Source organism: Eublepharis macularius, chromosome 6 (genome assembly GCF_028583425.1).
Source record: "Eublepharis macularius isolate TG4126 chromosome 6, MPM_Emac_v1.0, whole genome shotgun sequence".
Taxonomy (NCBI): Eukaryota; Metazoa; Chordata; class Lepidosauria; order Squamata; family Eublepharidae; genus Eublepharis; species Eublepharis macularius.
This window is the reverse complement of record NC_072795.1, coordinates 122,820,769-122,833,702: the sequence shown is the minus strand read 5'-3', so window position 1 is coordinate 122,833,702 and position 12,934 is coordinate 122,820,769. Positions and strand designations below refer to the sequence as shown.

The 12,934-nt window shown below is 43.8% G+C and overlaps 1 protein-coding gene across 1 annotated transcript in view; it reads left to right on the top strand.

Moving 5' to 3' along the window:
• LRMDA (leucine rich melanocyte differentiation associated) overlaps positions 1–12,934 on the top strand; it is a 539,681-nt gene that overhangs the window by 2,060 nt on the left and 524,687 nt on the right. The gene's annotated exons all lie outside the window — the stretch shown is intronic.

Below are 12,934 nucleotides of genomic sequence, written 5' to 3'. Positions count from 1 at the left end.
CTGAATGTTGGGGTGCTATACAGAGAAAATGGGGGTCTGGCCAAGGTCCCTTTTTTGCTAGAAGCAAAATGTGCTGAATTCTTACATTGGTTTCTATATGGGAAGCTGCAAATGATTAAAAGTGGTGTCTCTTATACTCCCCTCTCCTGGTGATTCTGGAGTACACACGCAAATCATAATGGGTAACCAGGAGAGACAAGGCATGTCCGAGAAGCATTACCTTCTCCTGGCATAGTGAGTGTCCCGTGCAAACTGAGTTGTAGGTAAAGAGGTAACCCCCTCTCCAAATAAACTATCTGCAGGACCAATCCGCAGCGTGTGTCTAATCCCCTCCCCTTCTGCTGTGTCGCCCTTCGGCAGTGTCAGGGGATATGCTTTGACATGGCAAGGTATTGGTTGAATGTTTGCACAAAGCTTAAATTAACCTCTTGGGTACCGTAGATTCATATTATCTAAAGTGTACGGAAAGCAAATTTGCCAAATCTGCAGACCGTTGAATCTCAAGGCAACAATTTTCAGCATTATATTTGGAAAAATGAAATTAACAGCGCACATCCTGGCTTTATATTATTTATTCTTTCAAAACAATATTTTTAAGAGGGATATCGTTTAGGAAAAAAGGTTGTTTACTCTGAGAATTTGGAAATATGGACATGCAACCTAAGACTAGCTGGACATAAGCATCTGAGGTCGAATGTATCTTGCAGTCTTTGATGGTTCCTCCAAGAAGCAATTTACTAGAGTACTGATGACCAACTACTTCTGGTAGTTAATGGCTTACCTTTAAGGTCTATTTAACAAGAATCTACTGCATCCACAGTGTTGGGACCCAAGACAGCTAACAACAGAATCTAAATCAATAATATACACATTTAAAATCCAGCAACAACTAAAGGTAGCTAAGATAAAATGTTATTTATTTACTTCATTTATATCCCATTTTTCTCTCTCATGGGTGCCCAAAGTGGATTATGATGTTCTCCTGTCATCCATTTTATTTTCACTACAGCTCTTTACAGATGGATGCATCTGACGAAGAGAACTGTGATTCTTGAAAGCTTATGCTACAGTAAAGTTGGTTAGTCTTAAAGGTGCTACTGGACTCTTTTCTATTTTGCTACTACAGACTGAGAGCCAAACTACAAGTGACGCCTGACACTAGTTGGACACTTGTCAGCTTCCCTCAAGTTTTGATGGGAAATGTAGGCAGCTTGGCGGAATGTTGGACAAGTGACAGTTGAGAAGTCCATTGGACAGCAGTCGGAGAGCCAAGCTGCAAGACCAGGACGCCTACATTTCCCATCAAAACTTGAGGTAAGCTGACAAGTGTCCACCCTGTGTCAGGCATCACTTGTAGCTTGGCTCTAACATGGCTAACTCCTCTAGCTCTTTCCCCATCACCATAATGTGCATAAGGGAAGGGGGCAGCTGGCTCAGTTGGGATAATGGTGGAAAATCAGTTGTCATTGACTGTGGTGTGAAGAACATGGGGGCAGAAGGTACCTCTCTCAAGTTCTTGGAACTTCTGCCCGGCCGTTCTTGTCTGAAATGAGAGAGGGGAAGGGGAAGTCAGGAGTTCTCTGGCCTGCTTAGTCTCTCCCCCCTCCTGCACCCGGCAGTGATTATCACATTGTCAAACATGATAGCCCTATTGCTTGGAATTCAGATTAAAGGTCCGGTGTCATTTTCTCATGCTAGTAGCTGTGTAGAATTACTAAGTAAGTTGAGCAGCATTTGAGAGAGATGGGAATTAAACAAACCCAAAAAATTATTTGAAACCCTGAAGCAGGCCCTCAGGTATTGTGTGTATGTCAGTGACAACCAACCCATCTGCTAAGCTTTATAACATTATATGTACTCAAGTGGACATTTCAGCAATGTATTGTGACTGTAATTAGCACATTGGTGCTTCCACAGAAATTGTTCTTCTGACCTTATAAGTGTGGTTTAGAGGGAGTATAGATTTACAGGCAGAGGTGGGAAACGTCTCTTGGGATGTACTTTGTTGTTTCGGTTAAGCAGCAGCCTAGTTAAGCAGCAACCACCCCTGCAGTTCTATCTTTGTTCCCTCTGACTGGCATGTCATGGTTCATGAGTAGAGAGGGGCACGAAGAGCAATACGAACCAAAAAAAAAGCCACAAACAGCCCAATCTGCTGTTCACGAACAAGCTGTTTGTGAGGCCCCATTCTAAATGAACAGGTGGTCGTTGCAAGCATTGTTCCTTGCTGTTCCTTGCTGTTCGTCAAGCCAGACAGTCTGGCACCTGCAATCAATTCCCTTAGCAACTGGAGGCAGGGACTGCCTGAACTCTGTCTGAACTCCTGCTGTTGCCCTGGAAACCCCAATCTAAGCCCAATTTAGCTTGATAGGCAGGTCTTCCTTTCAAGTGTTGAGCTCCAAATTTGTTACAAGGAAGCAAAGAGCGTATTTTGATAGAGAGACAGGGAGAGTGCATTGGAGCTTGAATTTTCTTTGTGTATGGTGGGATATGGATCTACCCCTTCAGATTCCAGGGCTGCTGCCAGGCTCTGGGGCCAAGATATTATTTACTATTGGTACCTTTCCTGCTGCCTGCTGAGGTAGGGTTTCTGGGAGTGGTGTGGTAGGGATCTACCCCTTCAAGTTCTAGGGCTGCTGCCAGGCTCTGGGGCCAAGCTATTTTTTATTATTGGTACCTTTCCTGTTGCCTGCTCAGGTAGGGTTTCTGGGAGTGGTGTGGTAGGGATCTACCCACCCTCAGGTTCCAGGGCTGCTACCAGGCTCTGGGGCCAAGCTATTATTTATTATTGGTACTTTTCCTGGTACCTTCTCAGGTCAGGTTTCTGGGAGTGGTGCAGTAGGGATCTTGACCAAACTTGGATGATGGCTGGAGGAGAGCCTGCCATCAACCAGGGTACTACGACCCCTGTTAAAGATGCTTTGGCTTTCAGTGAAATTGTTCCTGTGACACATCCACTGAGAAGAGTTAAGTTTATTAGACTTGTATCCCACCTTCCCCACACAAAGTTAAAAATACGCATTGAAACAGATAAAAACGAATCAATAAGTACATAAATAAGGCGTCAGGTGTCATATCAGAGGCTGTACAGAAAACCATGAGATGCAGATTGTACAAATAGAAATAGTCTCAGGATGACATGGTGGGGGCATTAGCAGCCAGAGTGAGACATCATCAGGCCTCAACCATGTGCCTGGTGGAACATCTCCATCTTTCAGGCCCTGCGGAATGTGTGTCTGTTCCATTTGGTTCCTTGTTCTGAAAGCGCTGGCCCATATTTGGAGGTGGAGAGTTTACTTATTTAATTTTTTATATACTGCTTTTCTCCCAGCACGGGATCCAAAGTGGCTTACATTTTTTTTAAAAACGGCCTGTGGGAAGCCCTTCTCCTAGAGACTCTGGGCCAAGCTACAAGTGACGAATAACACTTGAACGACAAGTGAACAGACTGTGATCGAGTGGAGTGCAAGTGGAGCGCAAGTGAACAGGGAGGAATACATGTGAGTCTGTTCACTTGCCCTTCAAGTGTCATCCATCACTTCTAGCTTGGCCCTCAGTCTACTCTTTTTTAGGTGCCAGGTCAAGGTGTTTTTTTTAAAAAAACCTAGGCTTTTACTTAAGTTTATCTTTTAACATAATTTTAATTGTCTGCTTTTTCAATTGAGGAACGCTTTAAGACACTTTGAGAGACTTCTTAAAAAGCTGCTTGCTCTTTTAGGCAGTTTTTGTACCCTGGCACGGCTAGGCTTGTAATACTGAGTATTTAATGGTTAACTTTTTTATTGAGCTGTGTTTTTATAATGTTTTATTTTGTAAAACATCCCATGTAGGTACTCCTTGGAGGCAGCATAGAATTTTTCTAAGTAAATAAAAGCAAATACAATTGAACAGCCAGGAAGAGAAAAGAATTGGGTCATTACAGGGCTGGTCCATTGGGTGGCCTTCCTCAAAGCTGCAGGCCAAGAGCCCCTCTGGCTATGCCCAAGCTTTTTAATACCTGAAATGGGAAAAGGAGAGGCAAATGCTCCATCTTGATCTTCCACTGCCAACATCCACATTCCCAAACTCTCCTTCCCTACTAGTCTGTGAGGTATGGGACATCACAAATCCTTTTCTGTATATGCTAATAACATTCTTGGTCTGTCTTTTGCTAAGTGACACGTGATTACCTCAGTGTTTTAAATTTCAGTCCCTTTTTGAGTCAAGGTAAATTCCAAAACATTTAAATTCACCATGCATATTTCTGGTATTCTACACTTACCTTTCCATAGTGAAGATTTGTCTGTGTGTGACTGCATTAAAAGAAATTGAGTAATACAAGTTCTTGGGGCTGTACTATTTCACACTGCAGGTGGGGGTTGCATATCTGAATGTAAAAAAAATAATAATCTACAAATACAAAGTTGGTATGTCAGTGAAGAGGTTCCAGCTTTATCTTTTTGTTGGCCATCTGGGAGTTTTTTCCACATGGGGGACCCCTGAAATATGTAGCCCCTCACCTTCCATCTGAAATGGAACATTCTAAGAAACTCCCCACGTGATTTATTTGTATCTATTTGGGTTGCCAGCCCCAGTTTCTGCCCCCTCTCATGGCAGGGGCAATGGAGAGAAAAGGGAGGAGGTAAGCCAGAATGCAGGTCAGGGACATGGGCATACACATGGCCACATCCTGGTCCAATTATGTCAATTCTGGTGTGACCCAGAAGTAACAGGTCATGCCTAGGCTGATTTAGTAAAGTTGGTATGTTTCAATAATTAGTAAGTACCTGTCCCACCTGACCCCTTGCCTGCACCTTCCTCCCCCCATTTTTAGTTTGGGGGACCTAAAAACACTGGCATGTATTGGTCAGCAGTGACTTAAATGGAGAAAATAAAGTTTTGCCCTAGTCTGTGACCACACATGTATGCATGTTGTCAGGTTCTGCCAAGGGTGCTGCCCTGTGAGGCACCGGGCAGGATCCCACTCTGTGGAAGGAGGGGGGTATACCTCACCCTCACATCCTCTCAGTTGCAGATCCCTTGTCCCGGGTGCCTTCCATGACAGCTGTCCCCATCCAGCTGTCGGTCTTACTCCTACTCCTCCTACTCCTCCTACTCCTCTTTCCTCCACCTCTTCCCACACTCCCTCTCACACTCCCACCCCTACACAACAACCCACCCCACCCTGTGGGTGGACTTCCATTTTATCCCTTCACCCATGCCCTGCTCCACCTGTCAGCCATGCCCCCTTCCTGCACTCTAGCAATGGCCCCGGCTGGATCAGGCAGTTGCACCTGGATTTGTTCTGTTGGCTGCCCTGAGCCATCACACCTGTGCCTCCTTGGCTAGCTGCCAAGCTCTCTCTACTGAGCTGGCTGCTTGGGGCAGGCACACCTGTGCCTCCTTGGCTGTCTGCCCTGCTTCTCCTGCAGCGTGCCTCAGGCAGCTCCACCTGGGGTTGTTTTGCTCCCAGCTGCCCCTTCCCATTCTTCTCTAGCCTGCCTGCTGAGTGAGGCGTGGCCCGGTGCTGTTTTTCAGCTTCTGTGGGTAAGTTTGCTGGTGGTCTCGCTGTCTGACCACCTGTGATGCCCATGCCCCCTCCTTCCTGGCTTGGGCTCCTATTCTCCCACCAGAGAGTAGAGCTGGCTGGCTTCCCCCTGCCCTGTTTGACTCTCTGGGGCTTGGGTGTTCCTTCCCTTTCTTCTGTTGCTGGGCATGGCAGGGCCTTGGTGTCTGTTTGAACGGCGGAATGGGGGTTGTCTGGCTGTCTCCTCTCCCCTTCCCCTGCTAAATCTGGGGGCAGAACCTCAGACCCCGGACACATGTTTCTACATGCTTTTGCAGCTAAAAGAGGGCTATGGGGGTGAGCTGTTCATTTTACTGCTAGAGATGCGTGTCTCCTGGGCAGATACGTCTTCTGAGTAGGTACAGGTTGCCAGCAGTAAGACTAATGGCCCGCTTCTCATAGCTGTCTTTTATCTGCCACAGCGCACTAGGTGGAAAGCAGGGACCAATGAAGCCACTGCTATCTCTGCACCTGCTTGCAAGCCCATACCCCCCCCCCCCACACACACAGCATTTTGAAGGTGAGTGTGGTCACATTTTAAACATGGGTTGGGGTTTCCCCTGATTTCATGTGTAATCAGACCTTGGGATTTTTCTGCAAACCAAGGTTTGCAGAACCAACCTTGCTTCTGCAAACCAAGGTTTGCAGTTTCCTTGGTTTGTTGAAAAATCTCCCCTATCAATATGCACCCTCATTGTATGAATTTGTTTATGTGAACTGAGGGTCCAAGATCAGAAGTAGGTATATGATAGGAGATACAATATACTCTTTGAACCTGTAATTACTTTAGATGCATTATTCATTTGTCTGATAACCCATTGATTTAAAATGGTTCAGAGAGCTAATAATATACCTGGAAAAGCCAGAGAAAATTAAGATGTGCTTATCTTTGTGTTTTAGTGCACATGTGTATTAATAATTGGTATAGATCTTCTTGCTTCTTGTTTTTGAAATAGAGATTTACACTGTTGGGAATATATTATAATAACAGGATAATTGATGATGTAGCATAAGTATTTGGATCAATACCTTGACTTTTGTTAACAAGAGTAAGATTTTACAAAAAGAAAACTGTGCTCAAATAAGACATTCTCTTATGCATGTTTTTAGGTTTCCTATAGGCATATGTAGATAACATAATATTAACGACTATAAAAAGCAACAACATATATTACCATTAATATACCATCAAATCTTAAAGTTCTAAAAGGCAACCCTCTGGCTTCAGAAGAATCACGTCCCTGCCACTTACAATGCCCCACCCTCCTACACAACTGTTTTAGAGATTTTCTAGGTTCCCCTGCCTGGAAATCTCTACCATGGTTCCTGTCTGAGGAGGATGCTGTGATCTCCATCTCTGTATTTTTTTATTTAATGTATCCATTTTGTGACCCAGGAGGGGTCTCTGTTCCACCTGCTGGCTTTCTTCCTGCTCTTCTCCTGATGTATACTTGGTGACAATACTTGGGTTTACCTTTATGTAATGTGTGAAACGAGCCATGAAATTAATGAACTCAGATGCAAGAATGAAGCAAATTCACTACATTGATTCCCACCTTCCATCAGTTCCCTTTCCGCTGACCCTTGGGAGTGGAATTTTGAGTGGTGCAGGGGAATAAGACAAAGATCCATTCTGCATACTCAGTTCAAAGCTTGATTCTTCAGGCTCGGGCTAGGGTTCTCTGCAGCTTGTTTCTGTGTTGCATAGGTGGTTTAAAGAAAAGCATGTATGTGATTTAGAAGTTGTCTTCAGCAGGTTCTGGTAGTATACCATGTACATGTTGGAAGAGGAGGATTTAACGCTGCCCCTTTCCTCAGGTTTCAGAAGGGAACAAACCAAAGAGTTAGAAAGGGAGGACGGGGCACTCTGTTTACTGCTCTGTCTTTTGATATGTAGATTGCTATTCTCAGGATTCCCTCCTCCTGACTTCCTTCCTCTCACTCCTTCTCTTCCTGATTTTGTTCCAGGCAACACCTCTCTCCTTCTCCTCCCTCCCTTTTGACAGCATGGACTTGTCCTAACATCCTTGTTCATCCTTAGACTAGATCGGTAGTTAGGATCTCTCTCTCCTCCTTTTCTATCAAAGTATGGAGTTCCTGGGATTCGGTTTCATTTTCTCAGCCATGTCGGACGCTCCTCTTCACTGGCTCGAGAGGAAGCGGCCGAGCACCCTGTCCGGGCGGCTGATCTGCGAAGATTAGCCCCCAAAACTCCCAGTGAGGGAGGCTGGGTCCGGGACGCTGCGGGAAGAGCCCCCCGGAATCAATGAGGGGGGTTAATCGCCCATTTGTCCCCACGGAGGCCGGCGGACGTGCGCGGCGCCTCGAGTGCTGCCGGGCCATGAGAAACGGCAAAGAGCAGAACTAGGCGAGAGCCTACAAGTAAGCGAATTCCTTCTGTTATTACAAGCGTACGTGAAGGAGAGGTGAGATCTGAAGCTAAGAAGGCTCATTCTTCCCCTTTGCTGAGTTTCAAAATTTGGTTGGCAGCCCCCCCCCCAAAATGGCAACAAAAAAACAAAGTCCTGCCCTTGGCAAGTCAGTTTCGGCTGCCTTAAAGGGAGAATCGCTGGAGGAAATAGTTCGGAGGGGGGTTGGTGAAGCTAAAAAACCCTTTGTTGACAAGCTGAATGAAACAGATCAAAGGGTGGGCTTAATTGAGAGCGAAGTGAAAACCATCAAGGAAGCAGCGGGGGGGGGCAGAGAAGTCTGCTCGGGAAAGTGCGTCACTCGTGAAGGCTACGAATAAAGAGCTTAAACTGGTGGAGAATCAGTTGATCGGGCTACAAGTGGAACGAACACAGACAATTTTGCGCCTCCAGAATGTGAAAGAGGAGGAAAACGAGGATTTACGGGGTCTTGTCTCGGAACTATTGGCGACACCCGCGAGGGCAACTAAAGAAGTAAAAAGCGCCATTTTGGAAGCCCGTCGGGCTACTTCAAAATATGCAATGAAGCGTCAGTTGCCGCGCGAGATCATCATCGATTTTTCATTTAAGAGGATCCGGGACACTATCCTATACAATTCATACAATGCGGATTTGGACTTCTTGGGCAACAAAATTAAGATATTGAAAGACGTCCCATTTCTAGTTCGGAAAAGACGTTTTAAGTATAAAAAGTTCGCAGCTCTTCTGAGAGAACGTGGAATAAAGTACAAATGGTTATTCCCGGAAGGAATCTGGTTCAGCCATAAAGATCAAGCCTTTAAGATACTATCAGAAGATCAACTAAGGGATTTTGAGGACAGGAACCCAGAATTCCAGTGCACCAAGCAAGATGAAATGGAGAAGCCTGAGGGGGAGGGGGAGGAAACGAGCACTGCGGCTGCAGTTGCTCAGAGAGAACTGCGTCCGGGACCCAGGAGGGGAAGAAAAATTTAACTTGAAATTAAATTGTAATTTGCATTTAGTAAGGTCAACCACTCCATCAATATAATACAAAGCTTTAACTTTTGAATAATGGCAGTATGAAGGGAAAACAGAAATGTAGTGTTTAGTGTTTGTAGGGCACCTTCCCCTTTTTTCCACCCCTCCCTCCCTCTCTCTTTTTTCTCTCTTTTTTCCCATCCCTTGTGTTATTGTAGTTTTTTGTAGTTACTGTTTTGTAGGGTATGTATGTATGTAGTAGTTGTATGTTAGATATTGAAAATAAAAAATATTACAAAAAAAAAAGTATGGAGTTCCTGCAATAAAGAACTCTTATTTCTTTTCTAAATATAAACCAAGTGTATTATTTATTATTTTCATTCCTGCACACACACCAGCCAGCAGGACAAGCTCACAACCACCTATAATTACGCTTCCTATGCCGCACGAAAGACTCTGCTAACAGACCAAACATGGAATCTTTTAATTAGGTTTCTGGGGCCTACATAACAATTTATTTATCAGTACACATATCTGTTAAAATCATAATATATGAAGAGCCCCTCAAAGAGAGCATCTTGCAGTGCTCAGAAGGTGGTCCAAATGTAATATTTGGCCTACTTAAATATATGTATGTCCTTTATACACCAGAGAAACTCAAATGATAGATGGAATCTTTTGGAGGATTTGACATTTTTGCTTGTATTATAGTTGGGAAATACAATTATTGACAATAATGCAGTGGCTGCAGCTTAGGGAGAAAGCACAAGCATAATAATTTTATGTAGAAAATGTATATGCTGCCTCTCCAAAGTCCTGCTTGAGGTGGTTCACAAAGTAAAAACAATTCAATAAAAAGAACCACCATAAAATTTCAACTATTAAAACAAGCCAAGAGTTTGCTTGTGCATAAAAACAGAATTAAGCAGCTTAAATGATACCCCTAAAACAGTCCTCAGATCATTCAGCACAGAGATGATATGATCTTTGTATCCCAGCTCCAAACAATAGGTTGGTCAGTGCATTTTGGACCAGTTGAAGTTTCTGAACAGATTTCAAAAGCAGTCCCATATAAGATAAATAGGGTTGCCAACCTTCAGGTAGTAAAGCAATAAGACAATGGCTGTTCCTGCAAGTAATGGCAAGAAAAAGAGGGAAACCCCTGAGGACACACAACGTACTCACTTTCCCAATTTGTATATTAAAGTGCAAGTGCTCATTAATTTATCAATACATGAAACATGGCGTTAGAAAAGACCGCCGCCTGCACCGGGATGTTACATCTGTGATTTTTCCTCGTGTGTGATTTAGAGCTCGCTCTTGAGGAAGAAACAACGGAATCTGTGGACTATAGCCGGCCCCAGATTGAGCAGGAGGAGGTTTGTCCACCAGCCTCGTCTCTACGGCTCATCCACACTTCAAGGGGACCGAGGAAGCACGGCTTAAAGAAAGAAATCATGACCGTTAAGAGTGAACAGAAAGGACTTTTTATCATACCCGGGTGTCTATAAGATGTGTATCAATTGTATCTTGCTCCATGCAATCTATTGAATTGCTTTCAATGTTTGGGAGATATTGTGCAATGTTTATATGGAATATTTATTATGAACTTTACAAATTTGATGTTTCATGTATTGATAAATTAATGAGCACTTGCACTTTAATATACAAATTGGGAAAGTGAGTACATTGTGTGTCCTGCGGGGTTTCCCTCTTTTTCTTGCCAACCTTCAGATAGTGGCTGGAGATCTCCTGGGATTACAACTGTTCTCCAGGTTACACAGATCCATTCCCCTGGAGAAAATGGCTGTTTTGGAGGGTGGACTCCATGGCATTATACTCTTCTGATGTCCTGCCCCTCCCCAAACTCCACCTCCCCAAGCTCCACACCCCAATTTCCAGGAATTTCCCAACCCAGAAGGGGCAACCCTAAGAGTACATTGCAGTAATCGATCCTGGATATGATCAGAGCAGGGATCCCAATGGCCCGATCGCACTTTCTGAGTAACAATCTAAGGAGTCAATGGATGATGCTATTTCAGACCTTGCATTTTTAAAGTGTGTAGCACAAATAGTTTAGGTATACGCTTCATAGATGTCAAAATGTTAGTGCAACATGCACATATTTGCAAACACATTATATGCGTATTACTCAGTTATACTCTTCAGGAAGTTTTGGTGGTAGGTTCCTTTTGAGCAGAAATGGAAAATCAGAGTTTGTTAAGCAGTGTATGAAATAACTCCAGTGTGAATATTATTTCCTCTCTCAAATATAACGTTATTGTTTTGTTTTTTTAAGTACCCTGTTTCCTACAAAGATTTGTTTAATATTCAAGCTTCATCTTGTTGACTACTTTTGTCACTTGGTCTAATTTTATCATTTGGTTTCCTGTTTTGGGGGAAGGGAAAGGAAATTGGGCAGAAAACTGAAATATATGTTGTTCTTACTTTCCTGTTATACCTAATATTATCGGACTGCTTAGACAACATAACTGCATATTTTATAGAATACAGAAAGGTACTTCTTGGTGCATGTGTGCATATGTGCCATCAAGTCGCAACCGATTTGTGGTGATCCCAGCAAGGGGCTTTCAAGGCAAATGGGAAGCAGAACAGTTTGTTAGAGCCTTTCTCTGCAGAGTCTTCCTTGGTGGTCACCCTTCAAGTACTGACCCTGCTTAGCTTCCAAGATCTGATGAGATCAGACTATACTGCAACACCTTGCCTCCCTCTTTTTGGTACATTTGTGAAATTTAAAGGTATAAATTAAGGGTGTGCATAATCGAAAAAAACAAGCTGAAAACACACCTGGAAATTGCTGTTTTGTTTTATTAAAGCAGCTTCCAGAATACTACACCAAATCGAGGAAACTAAATTGTAACAAGTCCCTCACACCAAAAAGTTGGTGTGTTTCATTTCAGTCTGTACTTTGCAGCAGCAGCACTGGGCTCACCTTGCAGGGTGGCATCTTGTTTTCCTGAGCTGCATTCACCATTCAGACCTGTGCATGACTGCATCTCCCCCCCGCCTCTACCTGGGAAATGGCATTGTCTCCCTGCCTGTCAAGTCCTTACAATGAGAGAGCCCTCCGCAGCTATCACCTTTGGAAATATTTAGAAAGGAGACTTCAGTCATAGACTGCAATTCTTAAGATACTTCCTTGGGAGTAAGCACAAGGAAACATGGCACCAAAGGTAATAATTTAGTGGCACTATAGGGGGGGAAAAGGGAACATAAAGCGGGATTGTTTTTTAATCCCCCCCTTTCTCTTAGCCAGCCAGTTTCTTGCCATGTGCACCTGCCGACACTTGCCTTCTTCAGGGTGCGTTGTTGTCATGTGTGTAGTATAACTGGGGGGAAACCCTGTCGGTCAATGATTTAAAGGGAGGACTGTGTTCTATGTTATTTTGGTGCTGTTCAGGGCAAAAACAGCTGCCCCCCAAAGCCTGGAAGCCTACATTGCAAACAGCAGGGCTGAAACTCATGATTACCAACAACAATAATAAGTATACTTATGTACTGCCCATGCAGTGTCCACTCAGAGAAGTGAACAAAGTCACTGTTGTTATTATTTCCATAATACAGCTGGGGAACTGGGGCTGAGAGGCTTACCCAAGGCCACCTGCAGAGCTCATGGCAGTAGTGGGAGCTGAACCATCAGAGTGCTGATTCACAACCCAACCACTTAACCACTATGCTATAGCAATGGAACATATCCAAGTCAACAACGTCTCAGGCAAAAAAAAAAAGTACATACTTTGTTTTAGAACCCCCATATCCAAAACTGAAACAAATTTTTTTCCAGTGCATACCCCTAGAATAAATGCCTTACTCTTCTACAAGCACAATTGCAAATATACCCAATGCTTGAGAGAGAGAGAGAGAGAGAGAGAGAGCAGCTCACCCTATGCCTTCTTAGTATGTGCATCTTACTTTTTGCCATCTGAAAGGCAGAAAAGAAAGTTAAGTGTCAAAAACAGATTCTGTAGTAAACAGAAGAGAATATATTATTTGGACAAGT